Source organism: Lampetra planeri, chromosome 33 (assembly GCF_965212315.1).
Source record: "Lampetra planeri chromosome 33, kcLamPlan1.2.h2, whole genome shotgun sequence".
Taxonomy (NCBI): Eukaryota; Metazoa; Chordata; class Hyperoartia; order Petromyzontiformes; family Petromyzontidae; genus Lampetra; species Lampetra planeri.
Genome location: NC_136139.1, coordinates 539,304 through 559,523, shown reverse-complemented (window position 1 = coordinate 559,523; position 20,220 = coordinate 539,304).

Below are 20,220 nucleotides of genomic sequence, written 5' to 3'. Positions count from 1 at the left end.
ACCTCAATCACACACACCTCAATCACACACACCTCAATCACACACACCTCAATCACACACACCCCAATCACACACACCCCAATCACACACACCCCAATCACACACACCCCAATCACACACACCCCAATCACACACACCCCAATCACACACACCCCAATCCCTTCACGCAGACCCCAATCCCTTCACGCAGACGCACACATCTCACACGCACGCCCTGCCGCGAACAGGCGGAGCGATTCGAGCAGTGCTTCATCACACCGACACACGGACACACAGGCGCACACACACACAGACACACACACACAGGCGCTCACACCACACACACAGGCGCTCACACCACACACACAGGCGCTCACACACACAGGCACACAGCTCTACTGCACTCTCACTACAGCCCGCGCTGCGCGTGCACCATCACACACCACGCACCGCCCTTGCTCGCTCCGCGCACATCTCCACCATCATATCCAGCATCATCGTCTCCATCATCATCTCGCATCGCCATGGCTGCCGCCGCCGCTGCCCTTGCTCCGTGCGCCGGCGAGGAGCGCCGCTCGGTGCTGTCGCTGCTGCGCCAGGCGCAGTGCCGCTACGAGAGCCTCAACATATCGGACGACGTGTTCGGCGAGTCGGGGGACGACGCCACGGACGGGGGCGACAGCAGCGCGGGGAACCCCTTCTACAGCTCCTCCGACAGCTCCTCGGATCACGGCGAAGGCGGCGGCGCCACCGTCGTGGCGGCCGCGGTGACGGCCGGGGGAGCCGAGGAGGGCGAGGCGGGCGAGGCAGCGGAGGACGCGGGGCTGTTCTTCAGAAACCCGCTGGCCGAGGAGAGCGAGGAGAGGGGGGGAGATGCCGGCGAGAGGGAGGCGGAGGAGTGCGGCGAGGACGGGTGGAGCAGCTGCCTGCGAGACGCGGCGCCCTTCCCCGACTTCACGGGGAGCTGCGGTGCGTGAGCGCGCGGGGAACGCACGCGGTACCTGCGGGGCACCTGCCGCCGGCACCTGCGCGGAGCGAGCGGGGGACAGGCGAGAGCCGCGCGCGCGCGCGCAGTGGCAATCGCCACGGATATCCGTGGCCTCGAGGACCGATGTTGAGTTAATGTCGCTATAGTTTATTATTCCAGCAGCAGGGCCATGCCCAGGCACGGCGGCATTCGAGTGACTCGGCTAAACCGGAAAGCCGAGAGGCCACGCCCTGCTGATGAGACCCAGTGAAGTGGAAGCCGGTCCCGGCAGCGCTTGCTTGGTTGTTTAAACATTCGAGGTACACGTAACAGTCCGATTCTTAATCCACTGCTGGATGACGGCTTCCTCCCCACGCCGCCTGTGCGGGTCGTGAGGGTTGTTTGTCCATACTTCACCACGCTGGTCAGTGCGAGTTGGTGAAGGAGCGGAGCATATGCGTGGATTGTAGCACAGGATGTAAGTACCGTACAACATTTGCTTTTTCGGCTCTGCCCTCTGCTATCCGCAACACAGTCCCGCAGCAGCCTATAGCACCTGTGTTTATGCACGCTGTTTTTTTTTAAATGAATGGTGGTCCCTCATTCAAGCGCCGTGCAGGCTTGACCCTGCTGGTCTTGTTGTGTTGGTCGCATTCCGAGTGATCTGGCCATAGACGACGAGTGCTGCTCAAACATTGATCCACGCGGCCATACAGCGAATGATGGATAAAGAAGCTATTTTATTTTTACGAGGTTAAACAGACCTGTTCATGATCATTATCTCAGTGTTGCCAACAATGCACTTGGACAATGCAATAATACTTGTACAATAATATTACAACGATAATCATGATGCCATGTGTCGAGGAAAGTCTCAATGAGCCTCAAGACTCGTTTTCAGGAGGTCCCTGCATTGGATGTTTGATCAATTAATTTGGAAGTAGCAGTTTGCTTGTGCGCGGAAGCCGGAGTGCCCGGAGTAAACCCACACGCGGGGGGGGGGGGGATACCACCACTCAAATGCCCCCACGGGTTCACGAAGCCTCTCGCTCGCTGTGGGGTCACCTCCCACAAGCCAGGGGGTCCTGCGCCGAGGTTTGGGCTGCGCTCACAGGTGATGTGATGGCAGGCGATGTGATGTCGATACAGCAGGTGAATTGGCTACATGTATTGTACGGCAGATGTGTGTACAGCCGATGGTGTGGTTCCTGTGAACAATACGACTTGCAGGTGATGGGATGGCGATGCTGCAGGTGTTGTGATTTATAATATACAGCAGATGATGCCTGCACTGTATGTGATGTTCATACCGCAGGTGAGGTCTCGATAGTAGGTAATGTGATATAATAAAGAATACACGTGGGATTAACGGCGTCTAAATGCAGCAGGGATCTCAAGACGCAACAGAAAGTAGGACGTGTGCATTGCAGATCATTGCCGGAAACAGGAAACTGCAGATGTTCAGAATATTATATTGAAATTATCTTATAATTATAAACCAAAAAAAGTAATTATGACTATAAAAATAAATACTTGAAACTTTGTAGTAGAACGAAGCATTTAAAACATTCACATTCATTCCACAGAATGAAAAGCCCTGGTAGAATCATTAGAATCAAAATGTTTAATAACAATCATTGAAAACAATTACAAAATGTATGCTTCTCCATTCTCCCATGGAGAAGCAAAATGCTCCTTCATGGAATAAATAAAAGGTGACCTTAGTAAATTTTAATAATCAAATAGTTAATAATGAAAATGTATAAAAATTAGTGTTAAAACAATTATATTGTTTATATTTATTTACAGTTGCGCATTTTGATGTGACGTCACATTACTCAAACCCCCCCTCCCCCCCCCTCGTCACACATGGTCACAAATGTCTGACTCCCCCTCACCCCCCCTAGGTGTGACGTAATTTATGGACGGCCCCCAACTCAAAGGTGTTGCACTCGTTTTGCCAACGTGCTGTTGAAGTTTGCGAGGTGCCAGGGGCGGTTTCTTCATTAGGGCGATTGGGCGACGCACCACCAATGTCATTCAACCACAGAGTCACGCTAGCCGTCACTGTGCCTCTGGATATAGTCCAATCAGCGTCATGTCACGTTCTGTGGAGTACCGCCTCTTTTTGGGCGATTTCACTCCGGCTGAGAATCGCCCAGAGTGTTCCCATAGACTTACATTCAAAGATGTTTTTTTCGAACGGGGGGCGCTGCAATGCATTCTCTATGGCTTCCGGGAGAGCTCGCACTAACGTGCTTACGTCATCATACGTAAGCACGTTTCAGTCAACAATTTTATTTGTCGCCACCTAGTGGAATCTTTAATAAAATAAACTTGAGTGGATTGTTTCTAGATTTGAAGCTTTCGTGACTGCAATGATTCATATTCTCAGGTTTTTTCGGTAAAGTCACGTAGGTAAAAACATTAAAATTAATGAAAGTAAAATAAAACAAAACAAAATAAAATTCACGACGTTTCGGAGGCAACACAAGTCTCCGTCATCAGGTGGGACCGTCACAGCCGAATTAGCTGCATCAAGTGAAGCAATGATTCAAGATGTAATCCCTTATAAAGGTTTGTACACGAAGCCATACAAATATACAAACACAGACATAATTTCAACCGTGATGATGGGTACAAACTCAGTAATCACTGGAAAGATGTTATTAACCACGCAAAAAAGACTTAATTACACTTTTTGGACCATCTTATCTGACAGGCACTATTTTAATTTACTTCACCGAGTGTTAACATCCACAGTGTTTAACAGTAATCTCTTCATTGTTCTTTGATCACCGCTCGCCACGTTTCCATTCATTGTGTTGAGCACTACGTGATGTCTTTGATCACCGCTCGCCCTCCGTCCCGGCGCGTCTCCATTCATTGTGTTGAGCACTGCGTGCAGTCTTTGATCGCCGCTCGCCCTCCGTCCCGACACGTCTCCATTCATTGTGTTGAGCACTGCGTGCAGTCTTTGATCACCGCTCCTCCTCCCTCCCGATACGTTTCCATTCATTGGCTACCACAGCCTGATAAGCTCCCCCCCCCTCTCCACCTCCCTTCAACTTGCTTATAAGGGATTACATCTTGAATCATTGCTTCACTTGATGCAGCTAATTCGGCTGTGACGGTCCCACCTGATGACGGAGACTTGTGTTGCCTCCGAAACGTCGTGAATTTTATTTTGTTTTGTTTTATTTTACTTTCATTAATTTTAATGTTTTTACCTACGTGACTTTACCGAAAAAACCTGAGAATTTGAGTGGATTGTATTAATAGTGAGTATAGAAACAAACAAGATGTATTGTTAGAGTCACTTTATTTTTCATTAATATTAAAGAAGTGAAGTTGCCTTTACATGCTTAAGCTGTTAATTTATCCTTTGCATGGGTGGACCTTATCCTTATAAATCATCCAGACATTTGCCCCCCCTGAGAGATTTTGCAGGAGCCGCCACTGCGAGGTGCATGTTCGAACTGGAGTTTATATTACTGATGAGGTGGATTTCAATTTTGGCAAGATGTCACCGCGTCCCGGTGAGATGCGAGAGTGAGCAGCGGGGTTGGGTTTGTCTAGTCGATGGTAATGTAGCTCTTGGGTGTCACCAGCATAAGTGGTGGGGCTCGGTGTTGCTGATGGAGATGATTTTGCCAAGAGGACTGAGTTGGATGGAGAACAGCAGGGAGCCCTGTGGCACAGCTCGGCACCTGAATTCTATAGATGGAGACGGTGCTTAAGTGGCAGTATCAAGAGGGCGGCTTGGGAGACGAGACCGGACTCCGGAGGGAAGTGTTCTGAGACGTCTACACCGTGTTGGAGGCTCTCTGAGAAAGGATCGGCTCGTGTTGTCAAACGCAGCAGTGAGGTCTAGAGGTGAGAAGAGTGATGGAGACCCATTACCAAGAGGCAGGGTCGTTGACTGCAATTAGGAGAGCCGCCTCTGCTGAACGACCGTGGAGGATGCCAGATCGCATTGGGTCATGGCGACTCTGGGTGATGTGGTGTTTATCCCTCCAGCAGGTAATGTGATGTACAGTACTGTCCTGTACAGCAGGTGATGAGATGTGTTATCTGGCAGCTGATTTCTCATGTTTCTGACATTTGCCTTTTGTTAGAAAGTAACCTTTGGTTGGTGCAGATATTAATTGTGCACTGTGGCGAAATGCGGGAAGTGGTTATCAGGTACTGTACACGAATGGCCGGGATGTGATGATGCATGGGTGAAACATGGACCCTGATGAAGAACACGTCCAAAGCTTAACGTGCAAAAAACAAATACATGCACTACGCGTTATAGCCATGCACACCGAGCCCAAAGCAAAATGTTTCCAATTGGTTTACATCGCCTGCTATGACATATGAATCGGAATCGTCGACATTAACAAAAAACGGTACGAAACCCGAAAAGTGCACAAACAAGTCCAGAGAGATGCACTCTGAGATAAGGGAAGAGGAACGGATGGATCAGAGAACACACGCAGGTCAGATATGTCACCTTGACGGGGTCAACGTGGCCATTTGTGTCGATGCAGGAGGAGACGCGTGTTGATGGATAGCCCAAGTTCCCCGGGTGGTAGACGAGGTGTGTGCCATTCCCTGAAGCTATCCCAGATTATCGCATGGCGCTTATGACGACGTAACGTTCAATTACCCCATTCGGAAGGACGTAACGAGCACGCGAACAAAATATGGAATAATTATGACCCTGATATGAAATGTAATTAGGCAGTTAGTATCGAGCAGTGGGGCAATTAACCGCACGGCTGAGTTGTGTCCGCTGTGCTGTAAACTCACCGGTGCTCCCTGCTGACCACGAGGAAGCAGCCCTTTCAGGAGAGTACCCGTCAATTTACCATCGCAGTCTCATCTACCTCGTGATGTCTCGGCAGCATCACGCCACTGAACCATAGCGGCACTCCCCTCTGTCACCACGACGGTGATGATGATTGTGCGAGTTCACATTATAATGTATGAATACCAATTATTTCTTATTGATTCGGGTCCTCTTCAGCTGTCGGCCCAAGGTCAGTGCCTGGCTCAAGTTCCCTCTATCCCACCTGATCCCAGACTCGTTCACCTCCCAGCACCGCATCAAGCAAGGATGCTGAAGCAACGCATCAAGCAAGGACGGTTGAGGCGTTTGTTTCATTTCTTTAGACCTACTTTTTGTGTTTTTGGTTTGCCGTCCCTGCTCCCACGCCTACGATTGGCACGGCTGGCTATGTACGGTGCGAAAGAAGTTCGACGTACGTACTTAAGACCCCATTTGTTTTCATGCGTCTGGGGATGCGGTTGAATTTGGACGCTGCTTTTATGAATGTAAATCGTAGCGTGTTGTGTACGGAGCTCTACTCCATAGCAATAACCGTACAGACATTTAAGAAAAAGCCACTGTTGTTTCTTTGATAAAAACATTCTTGCAAGGTGCAACTCTATGACAAGATGCTGCATTCTTATTTAAATAGTAAACCAACCTTTAATGTGCCTATTTAGATGATTTTATTATATTCCATGATTATATGAAGCTATGGATTTCAGGCTAAATTTAGACCAGATGTACAGGTACAGTGATTCGTGAATGTTGTAGAGTGTAGCTTTTGACATTACGGTATTCAAGAGTAGCTTTAACACAATGCCTGTCGTACAGTGATCTAATCCTGTGGCCAGAATAGATTTTGTATCAGTGTAAGATAATACTGGCTCACAAATAAATGGGATTTCAGCTTGGTGATCTATGAAATCACACATTGTATATTCTGAAGAGCAGTGACAGACCAACAATACGTGGGAATATCATAAGTGAATGCTTACAGTATTCAGAAAATCTTATGTAATTAACTCCTAGGTTGTTGCCGCATCCGCAGAAGAGGAATAAGAGAACAGAGTAGGCCTCGTCAATCGATTTAAAATGACTCGGTGAGGTGGATATTCCTGACTACACAATTACTTAAACTTCTGTATAAAATACTATAACGTTATTACAGTAATTGGATTAGTAATAGTGTCATGGATAATTCTGAAACTGGATGATATTGTTTACGCAAGCCAATATCTACAACAAGCTGGTGCTTTATTGACACCACACAACTGCCGTACTCGATCGTAACGTAGAAAGTTCACGCGACAAGCGGTGATGCCGTTTATCCGGTCACCTGGACAGTGCGCCGCGCGAGTTTGTCACGACCAGCGTGAGATGTGCCCCGTGCTTTCATTGTTTGTGCATTTATGATAGCACACTGGATCGTGTTAAGCGCAGCTTTAACCTTGCGTGTCTGTAATATCGTTGAGGACTCTTGGACGCCGGGGTTGAGGCACACGTATTTATTCCGCAACAGTTGTCACAACCGCGGACATACAACACTGGAGGGGGTATCGGCACCCTCACCCGGCTAGCTGGGAATACACTGCTAGCTATCTCTGACCTACCTCCTAGTCCTCCACTAACGGGCTAGGGGAGGCTGTCTGGCCCGACACTGGTAAGTCGGGCTACGGTACCCGGAGTCCCAGAGCACTAGCTCTGGTTCTCGGGACCACGCCGCTGGCTCGGTCCTGCGCGGCCCTGACAAGGGCGGCGACCCAGGGGAGTCCAGGGCTCTAGCTAGACGATCTTCGGTCTTCACTGGTTTAGCTTTAACATTGTCCCCCGAGCTCTCCGGCTCATCCCCTTTAATACCAAAACCCCCCGCTGAGGGGTGGGGCCAGCCCCCCCAGGCTGCCCTGTGCGGACGTCGTTGAGAGCACCTCCCCGTGCACTCACGAAGCCCCGCCCACTGTGTTTGTTTCCCGTGTGATCCTATGTATACAGCCCCTCCGTAACACCCCTACATGTCCAACGTCTGCCAGGCTTATCGACAGCCCAACGCGGCGTGCGAGTCGGAGGCCTGCGATCGCGGATCTCGGCGCCGCTGTCACGCGATGACACTCAGAGCAGCGGCCGTCGTTGTCTCTGCAGGCCCCACGCTGCAGATGCCCGCGTCGGCCACTCCGGCGGACTTCTTCCAGCTGTTCGTGCCCGACGGCCTCCTCAAGATCATGGTTTCCCAGACGAACGCCTACGCTCGCAAGTTCCAGGAGCGCTTTGGGCAGGATCCTGCCTGGCACGAGGTGGACGTCGCTGAGATGCGAGCCTTCCTTGGTGAGAGAGCGCCGTGCAGAGCAGATGACCGCGCCCCCTCCTCGCAGCGCATTGATGGGGAATTCACTGCCACTGGTGTCAGGAGGACGCAAGGGGATTGAGAACCGGAGATGAGTGGCGTGTTAAGGGACGGTCAAAGTAAGGAGAGGAAGTGTGAAAATGACGAGCTGTGTTTTATCCTGGAGTGTCTGGTCACATCAGGTGTGATGTCATCTGCTCTTCATGTTGCCTACATAGAAGAGCACACCCACACACAAAGGTCCCCCGTGTAGCCTTGACAGACTTTTTGCACAAGTGCTGCTATCACCAGGCCCAGGACCAGTTCAGATAATCGTCACTAGTGTTGGCCCTGACATATCTTCAGTTGTTTAGCACGCTTTTTGCACATGGCTTAGAGAATGTACCCCAGTTAGACATCACACTGACCCTAAAGAAGGGTGGGGTTTGGGCAGGACGCGTCACGAGAAGGGACGATGGCCAGGGGTCGAGACGAATAATAATAATAGTGGCAGCCAGGAGAGGGAACGCGGCAAAGAGGACGCCCACCGTGCAGCGTGTGCGCATGAGCTCGATGTATTGATGCGTCACGTGACAATGAGAGATTGAAATGGCTTGGGGAGGTCTTCATCCAGCGGCGATGAATAGACCAAGGCGCTGCTGACGGCGATGACGAGTTTGCGTGTGCCTGTGCGTAACGAGATCTGGCGCGCGTCGTGGCAGGCGTGGTGGCCTCCACGGCGACACACCACTGCGAGTCGGTGCTCAGCATCTGGGGCGGTGGTTTCTACGGCAACCGCAGCGTGGCGGTGGCCATGACGCGCGTTCGCTTCGAGAAGCTGCTCAAGTACTTTCACGTGGTGGCGTTCCGCTCCGCCCGCGAGGACCTGCCGGGCCTCTACAAGGTGCAGCCCTTCCTCGACTCGCTCAAGTCATCCTTCGAAGCGTCCTTCATGCCCTCCCAGACGCAGGTGCGGTGGGTTTATCGCTCCCCTCGCCGAGGTGACCGCCCCACCGCGCAGATCCGAGTCTCTGGCATCGCTACTTCGCCCGCAGATTCTGTCCAATTGTAAACCAGAGCTTCATCCACAGATCTTCCTTGGTTTCATGGGTTGAATTACTCGTTGATGCTGCTTATCAAGTTTCCGTATGGGGTAGGGGTTTACGGTTATGGGTTTAGATGTAAGATTGGTGTATATGGTTAAGGGGATAGGGCTTGTTATTGGTCAGGGTCTCTGGGTGGCTTCTCTTGCCACACGTCACCCACGGGAGAGGCACTTGAGCTTCTAATGTAGCAGCGGAATTCAATATTACGGGTCGACTGCATTTCGCACGGCCTGTTTGCGGTCAGCAGAGACATTCCAGTGATATCAACTCGTAAACCACGTTTTTGCTGTGCACGTGCAATATTTGTCACAGAGGATTGACCTTGGCAAGTTGCGGTTTACAGACACGGTGTATGCGCGCGCAACTCGACTACTTGCCGCTCTCTCTCCGGAGGGTTGGCGGCACAAAGCGCGTCCCTGCGCGGCATTCACACACTTTATGTTGCCGTATTCTCCGGCTTACAAGGTGCCCCGGAAAGCAAGATGCACTCTAAAACGTCTACCCAATGTCGATAAACAAACACATCTGGAACATGTACACAACATGTACACACACACTCAACATGTACACACATTCAAAATAAACACTCAACACCGCGGAGGGGGGGGGAAATGCGTCCTATAATCCGTAGAATCCGGTCGGACCAGGCGAGCGTCCTGCAGTCGGAGTGCTCCAAGCAGCACGAGTTGGGGGGTTCATGAGCCCCACCCCGCCCCCGCTGCCCCCCCCCCCCCGCTGCCCCCCAGGTGCTGCACGAGCCGCTGATTGAGGAGGACCCCACCTTCCTGGCGGCGTGCACCAGCGGCGGCTGCGCGTCCGAGGGGGGCGAGCGGCGGCGCAGGAAGAAGCGCAAGTTCGGTCTCTGGGTGCGGCAGTGCTCGCAGACGGGGTTCATCTGCCAGGTGCGGCCTCGCCAATGCAGAGGGCACTCGTGGAAACGCACACACGCACGTGTATGTGAAGTAAACGACTCGCCGTGCGCTGTCGTGTTGAGCGTGCAGCATTAACGGGTGCAGCAGGAAGCAAGCAGGTGTGTCTCCCTGTGTGAGGACAGTCTGGGCCGTCGCCTTCTAGAAGGTTGACAACTTCCAAGAAGGCCCAAACCACATTCCCCTGCAAACGGGGGCAGAGAGACGGGCAGCCACCAATGCCACGAGACAGAATCCAACCAATCCCCCTCCAGAATTCAGACAAATACAGGTGTGCTGCCAAATGTTCAAGGTGAATGCCCTCTGGCTACAATGCTTCCTGTGTTTTTCCCAGGTTCATGGTTCGATTTTCCATCTCGTGTTATTTACACTTTATTTTCGGGAAATATTTGCTTTTGTGACATCACCTCGGTGGATATTGATCTATATTTCTGGTAAAATTGAAGACAATCATGGGAAGCTATTTTAATCAAAATTACTTCCCTTATTAATATTTCATAATATATGATCAGCGTTGTGTGTGACACTGATTCTATATTACTCATGTCACAATTAATTGATTCGTAGTCTAAAATCAATGTTTACGCTCAAGATACACGGATCGAATTGTGCGTGTAGCAGTCGGATAGCGCTGATCAACGCTAACGAAATCGTGCGATATGCTGATGTTACATTTCGGCTAATGAAACAAACCAAACCAAACAAGTAATCCAGAATAAAAATTTAAATAAAACACAAATGAGTCTAATAATGAGATTTTTTTTACAATTAATTATTGAATCGAATCACGACCCCAAATTGTTACAATTTCTTGAATGGATACGTGGCCATTGTAGCCTCCGCGGCTTTGCCACTTGGCTGTCGCTGTTGGCAGTAGATGAGATGCTCTTTGTCTGATCTGCTCTACCCTGCTCAATTTTCAACTGTGACAAACATGGATTTGGAATGTGTTCCCAATTTTTGTATTAATTTAAAAAATCCAAAAATGTCACCTCGATATGAAATATTTATAAAATCAGAAAAAAAACTTTCTTTTGGATTTATCCGCATGTATGACTTCTGAAAAACTAGGACTACTTTGTTTCGGCGATTCTGCCAAACGTGGCATCACATGCTATCGGGAGACATCGCTTTTCTTCGCACAAAGACTTGTTCAATTATTACATAATGTAGATAATACCAAAACTTCTAAGTATTATTTCAGAATGTTTATAATCCGAATCGCGTCCCTAGTACGAGCTGTAAAGTAGTCCGTCTAACGTCGTGAAGTTCAATGCGGTTCGCAACTTTGCTCGCCCCTGGCAGATCCACGTGCACCTCAAGGAGAGCAGCGGCAGCGGCTCTGACTGCCTCGACGCCTTCCGCAGCAAGTCCCAGCTGCACGGCCTGGTGGCCAGGAGGCTGTGCCACAGCCTCCCCCCGAGCGGCTACGTGATCTTCTGTGGGCCCAGCATCACCAGCCTGCCACTCTTCCAAGAGTTCCAGGAGAAGGGTGCGTCACCCCTCGTCGGGTTTTTCTTCCGATTCCGTAACGATTCTAATTACGTACGTTTACGTCATCGGGGCGGAATGAAATTGATTCCAAATGGAATTGGAAGTAAAAGGCCATGTGGGAGGGCATGTGGCAGTTTGGCGCCAGCTATCATAGATTGGTCGGTTCGCTACAGTTCTCCGAGGTGAGTACAATACAATATCTTTAAAACGGAAGTGAGACGCCTGTTTAAATAAAATTAACACTAACCGCTTGCGCGTTCCGAGATTCAGTGGTGAACAGGACCCACCCTGAAACTTAGACGTCTCGAAATGGGAAAGGGTTAAAGATCACTCTTACAAAAGTGTGCGGAGGCTACCACTCTGCACCGCTCTGCGTACAGGACGTGCAATCCCAAGGTTTCCGGTTCTATCTCCTGGCGCGGCAGTTAAATCCCCACACCCCTGTCTACCCAGCGGTGTAACTGGGTACGCCAGTCGATCGGCAGGTCACGTGTGGAGGGGTTAAGTGTGGGTTGTCCCCCACCTCTTCTAAGACGTCTGGCCAGCGTAGAAAATAAGGCCAAATACCCTCTAGACGGGCTCTCTAGAACTACCTCTGGTGGAGGTGAGACTACTGACAATTTACCCCACCACACGTGACGTACTAATCGACTAACTGTAGTGTATTCATTACCCTGCTGTGTGAACCGGGATGGGTGATTTAAAAAAAACTTGCCACCATTGTTTCAAACGCCATGCCGGTGACCTCTGGCTTGTGGTTCCAGTGTGCAAAAAAGTCGCACCACCGTGGCAGCCATCCTCCAGATAGTCGCGTGCTAAAAGTAAGTGGGAGCCATGAGCGTGATGCGGGCTGTTGGCAATGTGCAGGCATCCACTGCTGCGGCCTGCTGAGCCCACGGAAGAGTGACTGCACGGGATTGCCCCGCATGGCCCTGACGGGGCCGAAGCATCCGCTGGCTCGTGGGCAGCACAGCGCCCTCATCAAGGGCGGCACCTCCTTGCTCTGCTGGTCCAACAAGAGCCTCTTCAGATTCCTAACCAACGCCTACTCGCCGCTCAAGCAAGGTGATTCACCAACCAGGGCAGGACGCACACTAAGGCTTGGCAGCCACCGGGATTGCTGGACCGTGATTCTGGATTCGAGTGGGGGCAGTGCGAACTCCGTTTGTGGTCCGTGTGGAATGGGTGATGGGCACGCGCGTGTGGTACCGGGTATCGTAACGACAGGCGATTGGGAGAGCTGGGGATGTCCTTCCTCGGTGACTGCACCACTGACGTCACTTTTCACGGCGGGTGATGTCAGCGGTAAACATGGTTTGGATCCCTACGGCACTTGGATGCGACCATTCAAAAACAGAATGTGACGACGCTGCTGCCGTGCCGGGACGGTGTTGTCCAGGCACGCCGGATGGCGTCGCCTCTGGCCAGCAGGTTCGCGCGCTGGAGGAAGTGTCCATCGCTCGCGCTGCCCCTCGGCCGCCCGCTCCCTGTTGGCGCGTCCAAGCGATTCACCCAAAGTGCGGGGCACAATGTGAAGCGTGGAGCACGTGGACTGGGCTAGTGACCACTGTTTATTTCGACGGTGTTCGCAACAGCTGCGGGTCGTCCCAGATTGAGTCGCCGCCTAGGCACTGCAGCTGAGCGTGTTGAGCAAGCACCAGTCGGTGTCCTCTGCCACCGCCGTGCATTCTCCTCCATAATCGAGGGGTTTTTGGTGAGATTGCGTCACCTCTATTATGGATGATATTTGTCGCGAAAGCCTACGTGTTACACCGTGCATTCTCCTCTGGGGTTGCAAAGCTGACGATAGCTGTCAATATAGACAGACACCGGCTGACTCTGGAATGGAATGCTGTTGTGGTTTTCGTGCTGTGGACCAGTTTTTCTGGCTGGCTGTCTGGCTTGTGAGCACAGCATGTTGGCGTATCTTATTTTGGTAAAATATTCATCACTCTTATGCATTTTATTAGATTAATTGCTGCATAGCCTGCAAAGATTGAGACGTCTCAAGAAGAGGCGTGTGGCAGTTGTAGTCAACGTAGCGGTGTACTTTCTCATTTTATAACTTGACATGCGTGTTCAATCCACCACTGTGCACGGTCGTAAAGGTCAGGACCACCGTCGGCACCGAATGATGTTTAAACTGATCCTGAGCCACTCCTCGCCACCGAGAGCGGATGGTAAGGGAGTGTTACCTCCTCCCACGCGTGAGTTTTCTCCAAGTGCTGCGGTTTCCTCCCACGCGTATAAACGCTCGTCGTTAATTGACTGAAAATATCTTTACTGTATATTTGCGCTCTCTGTGTGTGTGTGGATCGTGCAACGTGGCGAGATGCTGCTTGCAGGAATGACGCAGCGACATACAAACGGTCGTTTTTATAAACACCCCCACCCCCCCCCATTACCAATACGACGTGGGGAGGCCTTCGTCCAGCGGTGGTTTAATCAGCAGAGCATGTAGATTAATATCTTGTAGATATGATTCATAAGTTGTTAATGTGTTTGAGGTTCACGAGGGGGAGTGGTGAGGTCCGATCAGTCGTCGGCATGGCCCCACCCAGCAGCAGCCGCGTGGCTCCACCCCAGCGCTTGGGGCCAGGACAGCGTCTCGATGCAACTGCGTCTCGAGATGCTTTGCAAAGCAGAAGACAATCTACACACACAGTGTGTCAACAAGAGCTTTACACGTTTTGGGTTGTGTGCTCCCCTAAACCGATTTACCCAACCATACCACTGAACATGTGCAGGGCCTTGGGATCCAACAGCAGACCCCTGTGTGTGTCTCCTCTGCCAGGAGCCATCATCAAGCGCAAGGGTGGACACCTGATGGAGGTGGCTTGCCCACAGGCTGTGGAAGCCTTCGCCGCTCACCTGGGCTACATCTGTAAATACGACGACAAATACAGCCGGTAGGAGCGTGACCCCACATTCTGACACGCGCACAGACTCGCATCGTCGTCATCTCAAACCCATCACGGTAGCACCCTCTGGAGGGCTTCTAAAGGGCCCCCTTTAGCCGAGGCCTCTCCGCGAGCAAGCAACTGGGGGGCCGCACTTTCACCCTTTGCGTTCTCTCGGCGCGGCGATGCTCACCACGCGTCGTTCGTCTGTCTGTACGCACAAAGGTACTTCATATCGCACAAGCCCAACAAGACGTGGCAGCAGGTGTTCTGGCTGGCGCTCAGCATCGCCATCAACAACGCCTACATCCTCTACAAGCTGTCCCCCGCCTACCAGGCGCAGCGCTACAGCCGTGCGCAGTTCGGCGAGCGGCTCGTGCAGCAACTCCTGCGCCTCCCGGAGGCCAACGGCCCTGCCACGGCCTCCCCGGGCACGGACGACGCTCCGGGGAGTACGGCCGCTCCGTAGACCAGCGGCTCTCTCCGAGGGATGCAAGGTCCTATGGACTATTTTCGGTTTACCAGTGCTTACTTGTCTTATTCTCCTGGGATTAAAAGCGAACGTAAATGTCCGCGCCGCCACTTGGGTGGCACGTGCGGCACTGTGCGGAGCGCGGAGTCTTCGTCGCTCTGCCGCGTCTGGGATGCAACACTTAACGGGCAGAGAAGCTATCGCCAGGTTTACAATGATCCCATGCCACGTGCGACTGACAGGGAGCTCGTTCTCTCGAGTAGTCGCCTGTTCTCTCGTGTTGTCTTGCATATCCAACTCTTTATCGCGTGCTCCACGTTGCTCTGAATTTCCATTCTGGGTCCCAAAGACAGTTCGGCTCTGGGTGGAACCAGCGGCCGTGTGTTTGTGTAGTGCTTGAAAACTCGTCTGAGAGGTTTTTAGTAGAGGCTGGATATATGCACACCCCTCGGGTGGCAAGGCCACGTGTGCTTATATCCAACATAGTGTGCTTGTATCAGAAGCCGTTCCCCACCTGCACCTCATCAGTGTAACGTAAGGATGTCTTTATTTATTTACACTTGTGAATATTATGGTCCATGTTACCCAGGAAAGCCTCGCTGAGTCTCAAGACTCCAGGAGGGTCCTGCCAAGTTTGCACAGTAGGGAGGCGATGTTGTTGCTGTGTGTGATCCCAATTGAGTAATGTGCATGTAATTATTCAGCATTGGGATGTTTGGCCAATACCGGTGGCATTGTGTGGTTTCTTTTCGGCGATTGAAGGAAACCGGAGAACCCAGAGAGGGGATACCCAATGTAGAAACGAGGGAGAAAATACAAACTCCACGCAGAAAGCTACCAGGGTCAGAAATGTAACCCAGGCCCTCCTTGCTGTGAGGCACGAACGTTACCACTATGCCACTATGCTGCCCTTATACAGTAGCAGAATTGTGTTTTATATCAACCGTCTACTGGATTGATAAATAATGTTTTTGTTATTAGTTCTATTTTTTTATAATTACAAATAACTCTGACATTTGAACATCCATTGCTGGATGAGGCCCTCACTATGCCGTTTCGGTGACGAGGTTTGTTTGACCATACTTTACCACGCCGGTTGGCACAGTGCATTGAAGTCGCCAGGTGTTTGCGCGGTGCGCGAACCGCTGGCCCACTGCTCCCCACGCGATTACATTTCTTTAGGCATTTGACGCAAAATCTCAAGTTGAGGAAGTACGTTGGTTCTGTGAGCGCGGCAGGAGCGTAAGACGTCACGGCGGCCGGCAAACTCGATGATCACCTTTGCATGCCGAGTCTACGGCGCATGGCACGGATAGACGCAATACGCACACGATGCGCCACACGTGGTACGGTCTGGTGGTGATCATGGACGACTGCACAAGAGGGCTGCTGGCGAGTGGATGCGCGTGCGTGCGCGTGTAGGGATTGTATTCCTGTGGGGCTGGGTTCTCCCATTTTTTTCAAGTAATCGATGACTGAATTATTGGTCCGATTATAAATCAGATAAAATTCTAAATATTGGGTTTCCACTTTTCTTCTATTCTAAGTGGAAAATGCCCCCTTAACTCGTCTACAGTAACGTCAAAAGCACCACTCTTCCATGTCAGAAAACGCCTTGCCTTGAGATTCTAGTGTGTGTGTGACTAGTGAGCGTGTGCGATTCTAGTGTGTGTGTTGTACACAAAGATTCTCGCTAGCAGCACTTGCCCTAACAGCCTGTTACAGGCTATGCGGGGGATCTTTGTCTTTACGCATTGGCGTGATCCCTACACTGCGGTCATCTGGACCTTGGTCTCCACCGCGCGCTGTGGCTCTGCCTCGTGATGTCACCGCGGGCCTCTCCCTGAGTGAGAGGCCGGGCAGCGCAGTCATCCGGGGCGGGAGGAGGGGGGGGCGACTCTGCCCCCCCCCCCCCCCATGCCACCACGCAGTGTCTGCAGGGCGCTCCGAAGCGAGTCGGCCGTGCCACGATCACTGTGGCTCTGTGGCTCACAGCTGATGTCATTGTCCCTGCAAGTCCGAAATTTGAACATTAACCTCAAAATGAAATTGTCAACATGAATAACTGCCACTAAAGAACTCTACATAATTACGTGTAAGCTTGCAAACATGGTCGTTAATTTCTAAACGGGCTCTTCTCACCTCGTTAACTCTGAGACCATTCATCACCAAGGCTGGCCTGAGGTGTCGCTCCTCTCACGGTCTCGGGAGGCAGCAGCAGCAGCAGTCCGTGCAGTGCCTGCGCCTCAGCCGGCCTCATCATCATCATCATCATCTCCCCATGGCGGATGATGAATCCAGACTCACCGATACTCAGCGCTCCCCTTCTGTATGTATGTTGAACTTCTTTCGCACCGTACGTAGCCAACCGTGATAGTCAGAGATGCGGGGGAAGCACGACAAACGAAGCACAAAAAGCAGTTTTAAAACGAATTTCTTTACATCTAGATTTAAAAGTGCTGCTAATTTCACGGATTTGTTTACGCATCTTTAAGTATGTTGTTTTAATTCCTACAAGTGCCCAGTGCCATGGTTTTCAATTCGAAGATAAAACATTTAGATTTTTTTTATGAAAAAACGTGTATCCTATACCGCGTGATTTCAAAAAAAAAAATCTCTATGTTGTAAATTGTCCTCGAGTGTGACCGTGCTCGTAACGTCCTCTGTGGAAGGGGGTGGCGCGGCTCGTGCTGGAGTGCCACTCTCGCTCGCTCCGCGTGGACGCAGACGCACTGGAAGCCACGCCTGGCCCCCTCGCGGCAGAAGCAACGACGTCCCCTGCCTGGCGCGCCACGGCACAGCCAGACAGAGACCGCCGCTCCACACGTGACCGCCACATTACAAATGACAAAACTCGCCACATTCATCATTACGCACCGCACGACGAACCCACTGGCCTGTGTAGGAGCCCCTGCCGCTGCTCCCACAGGTGGCGAGTCATCGCTCGCACCCCCTTCACCAATCCACGTTGACCAGCATGGTGAAGTATGGTCAGTCACCCCCTACCCCTCAATTACACAAAGTGGGGAGGTCTTTATCCAGCAGTGGATTGACAAAAGGCTGTGAACTTATTTTCATCATCATGATAAAATAATGATGATATCCTCAAGTGTTGGGTAGTTGCTTTTATTTGGTGTAGAACAGCAGGGACATTGCCCCAAGCAGTTACTGATGTATATCGCGAAATGTAATATGTTCACGACTGCCAATGCAGTTCCCTTAAGGATGTTTTGGTTTAATGTAGAGCATTTCAATATCGGGGCACGAGCTGAGAAAGTGTGGCGATAAGATGATGAGTAACCACGAGACCCCAAGCAGGCTCCGCAGGCGAGGGGACATTCGTCTGTGTGCGCGTGTCTCAGCGAGTCGATAGTTGTCCTGCCGACGACGGATATGCGCTCGTCGGCGAGGCTCGGTGTGGGAATCCGAGATGGGCACCGCGCGTTGTCCTGGCGCCAACCCCGAGGGAGGTGGCTCCGTCGTGCGCCCACGACGCCTCGAGAGACGCTCGCAGCAGCGGCGGCGGCCCGTGTCGCCGCAATCCCGGAGCTTGGTTCGTCGTCCACACTCGGTGTGTGTGTGTGTTGCCGTGCGTCGCCGCACACTTTGTTAGTGAACCGCACATGTATTTTGCACTTGATGTTACGCACGTGTAACATGTTACAACGTCCGTTGGCTCGCGCTCTTCCAATGTTATAGCCATGGCTACCAAAGTAAGCTCAATGTCGGTGTTTGTCACGGAAAGAGCACATGAATCATTGCTGCCGGGGTTTGCTTCAATTGCGAGCATCTCCCAGTGCGGTTGTGGCCTTGGAAATGCAACCCGAGTGCTGATTGTGCTGATCCAAACACAAATCTCTCCATTGGTAACAGCAGGGAGAGAGAGATCACCTGGCGGGGAATTGTCCACCACGACGCTGGCAGTGACCCACGAGCGAGTCGGTCAGCCTCAAGTCGTGAAAGTGAATGGTGAATGCGGTGCGTCGCATTAGATCGTTGTTGTTATTATCCACAAGCAGTTGGAGTCAATTCTGTTCGGTTTTGTGACTTTTACATCTCCAACGTTCACCTATTTAATAATGATCACTCCAAACTTAGTTTTTACCCAACATGCACTTTACTATTTTAACAAAATGTTGCATCAATTTACACATTAATTTGTTGTGTGTGTATATGTAAGCCTTGCTCACTACGGATCTATTCTTTGGGTTTTTCGGTAAAGTCACGTAGATAGGTTGAAAGAAAATAACAAAAAACTACGACGTTTCCATCACAACACAAGCGGTCATCAGGAGGAAAGACGATCGCTTGTGGTGATCGCAACGTAGTTTTGTTAATTTTGTTTATTATTTTTTTATTAATTTGTACCTATCTACGTGACTTAACTGAAAGGCCCAAAGAGTATACGGAGATATCGTTAGTTTTGCCATCTTGTTCAAGAGATGCAAACAGGAATTAAATGTGGCTCTAGTTTTATTCTGCTGTTCCACTCTTAAGGAAAACTCGCCTTCAGCCCGTCCAAGGACGGCTGCATTGCAGTAAATGTGAAAGTTGCAAGCGAAAATCGGACCGCGACGTGATATATTCATTGCATCCATTCGTGTGCAATTTGTAAGGGCGCGGTGACACAGACTTATTTCATTTTAAGGTTATAATCCCTTGTTCATCACGACGTCCTTTTTACTTTGATGTCTCAGTAGCGTTACGGAGATCGCGTGACGTGAGGGTTCTGCCTTTGTGGTGAGGGTTGTGAGTGACGCCGAGGAGGGGGCGCCTCGGCCCCCCATGTGGAGTGACGTCACCCGCTAATTATTATGAATGGATCGCGTGTCCATTTGGAAGACGTCACCTCTTCATGATTATTAATGATGGGGGAGGGGGGGTTCTCCATGCGGAGTGACGTCACTCGCTCATGATTAATAATGAGGGGCGGGTCCATGTGGAGGACGTAACCTGTTCATGATTATTAATGAGGGGGGCTGGTGGAGTGACGTCAGGCGCGTTACACACTGACGCTCTTGGGTAAATATCGTAGTGAAGTAAGGACTCCTCGGCACTGGCGCACTTTTACGAGACCAGACACGGACACGTCGCTGTTGGTCCACCAGACCGCAGAGACGCAGCACAACGCGCGGCTTCCTGCCCAGTCAGTGGCTTCGACTCTGGCGGCCTTGGCCCAGAGTGCAGCTTGCAGAGGGGCCAGTGAACGTCTTTGCTTTCGCTGGTGCCTGCCACGT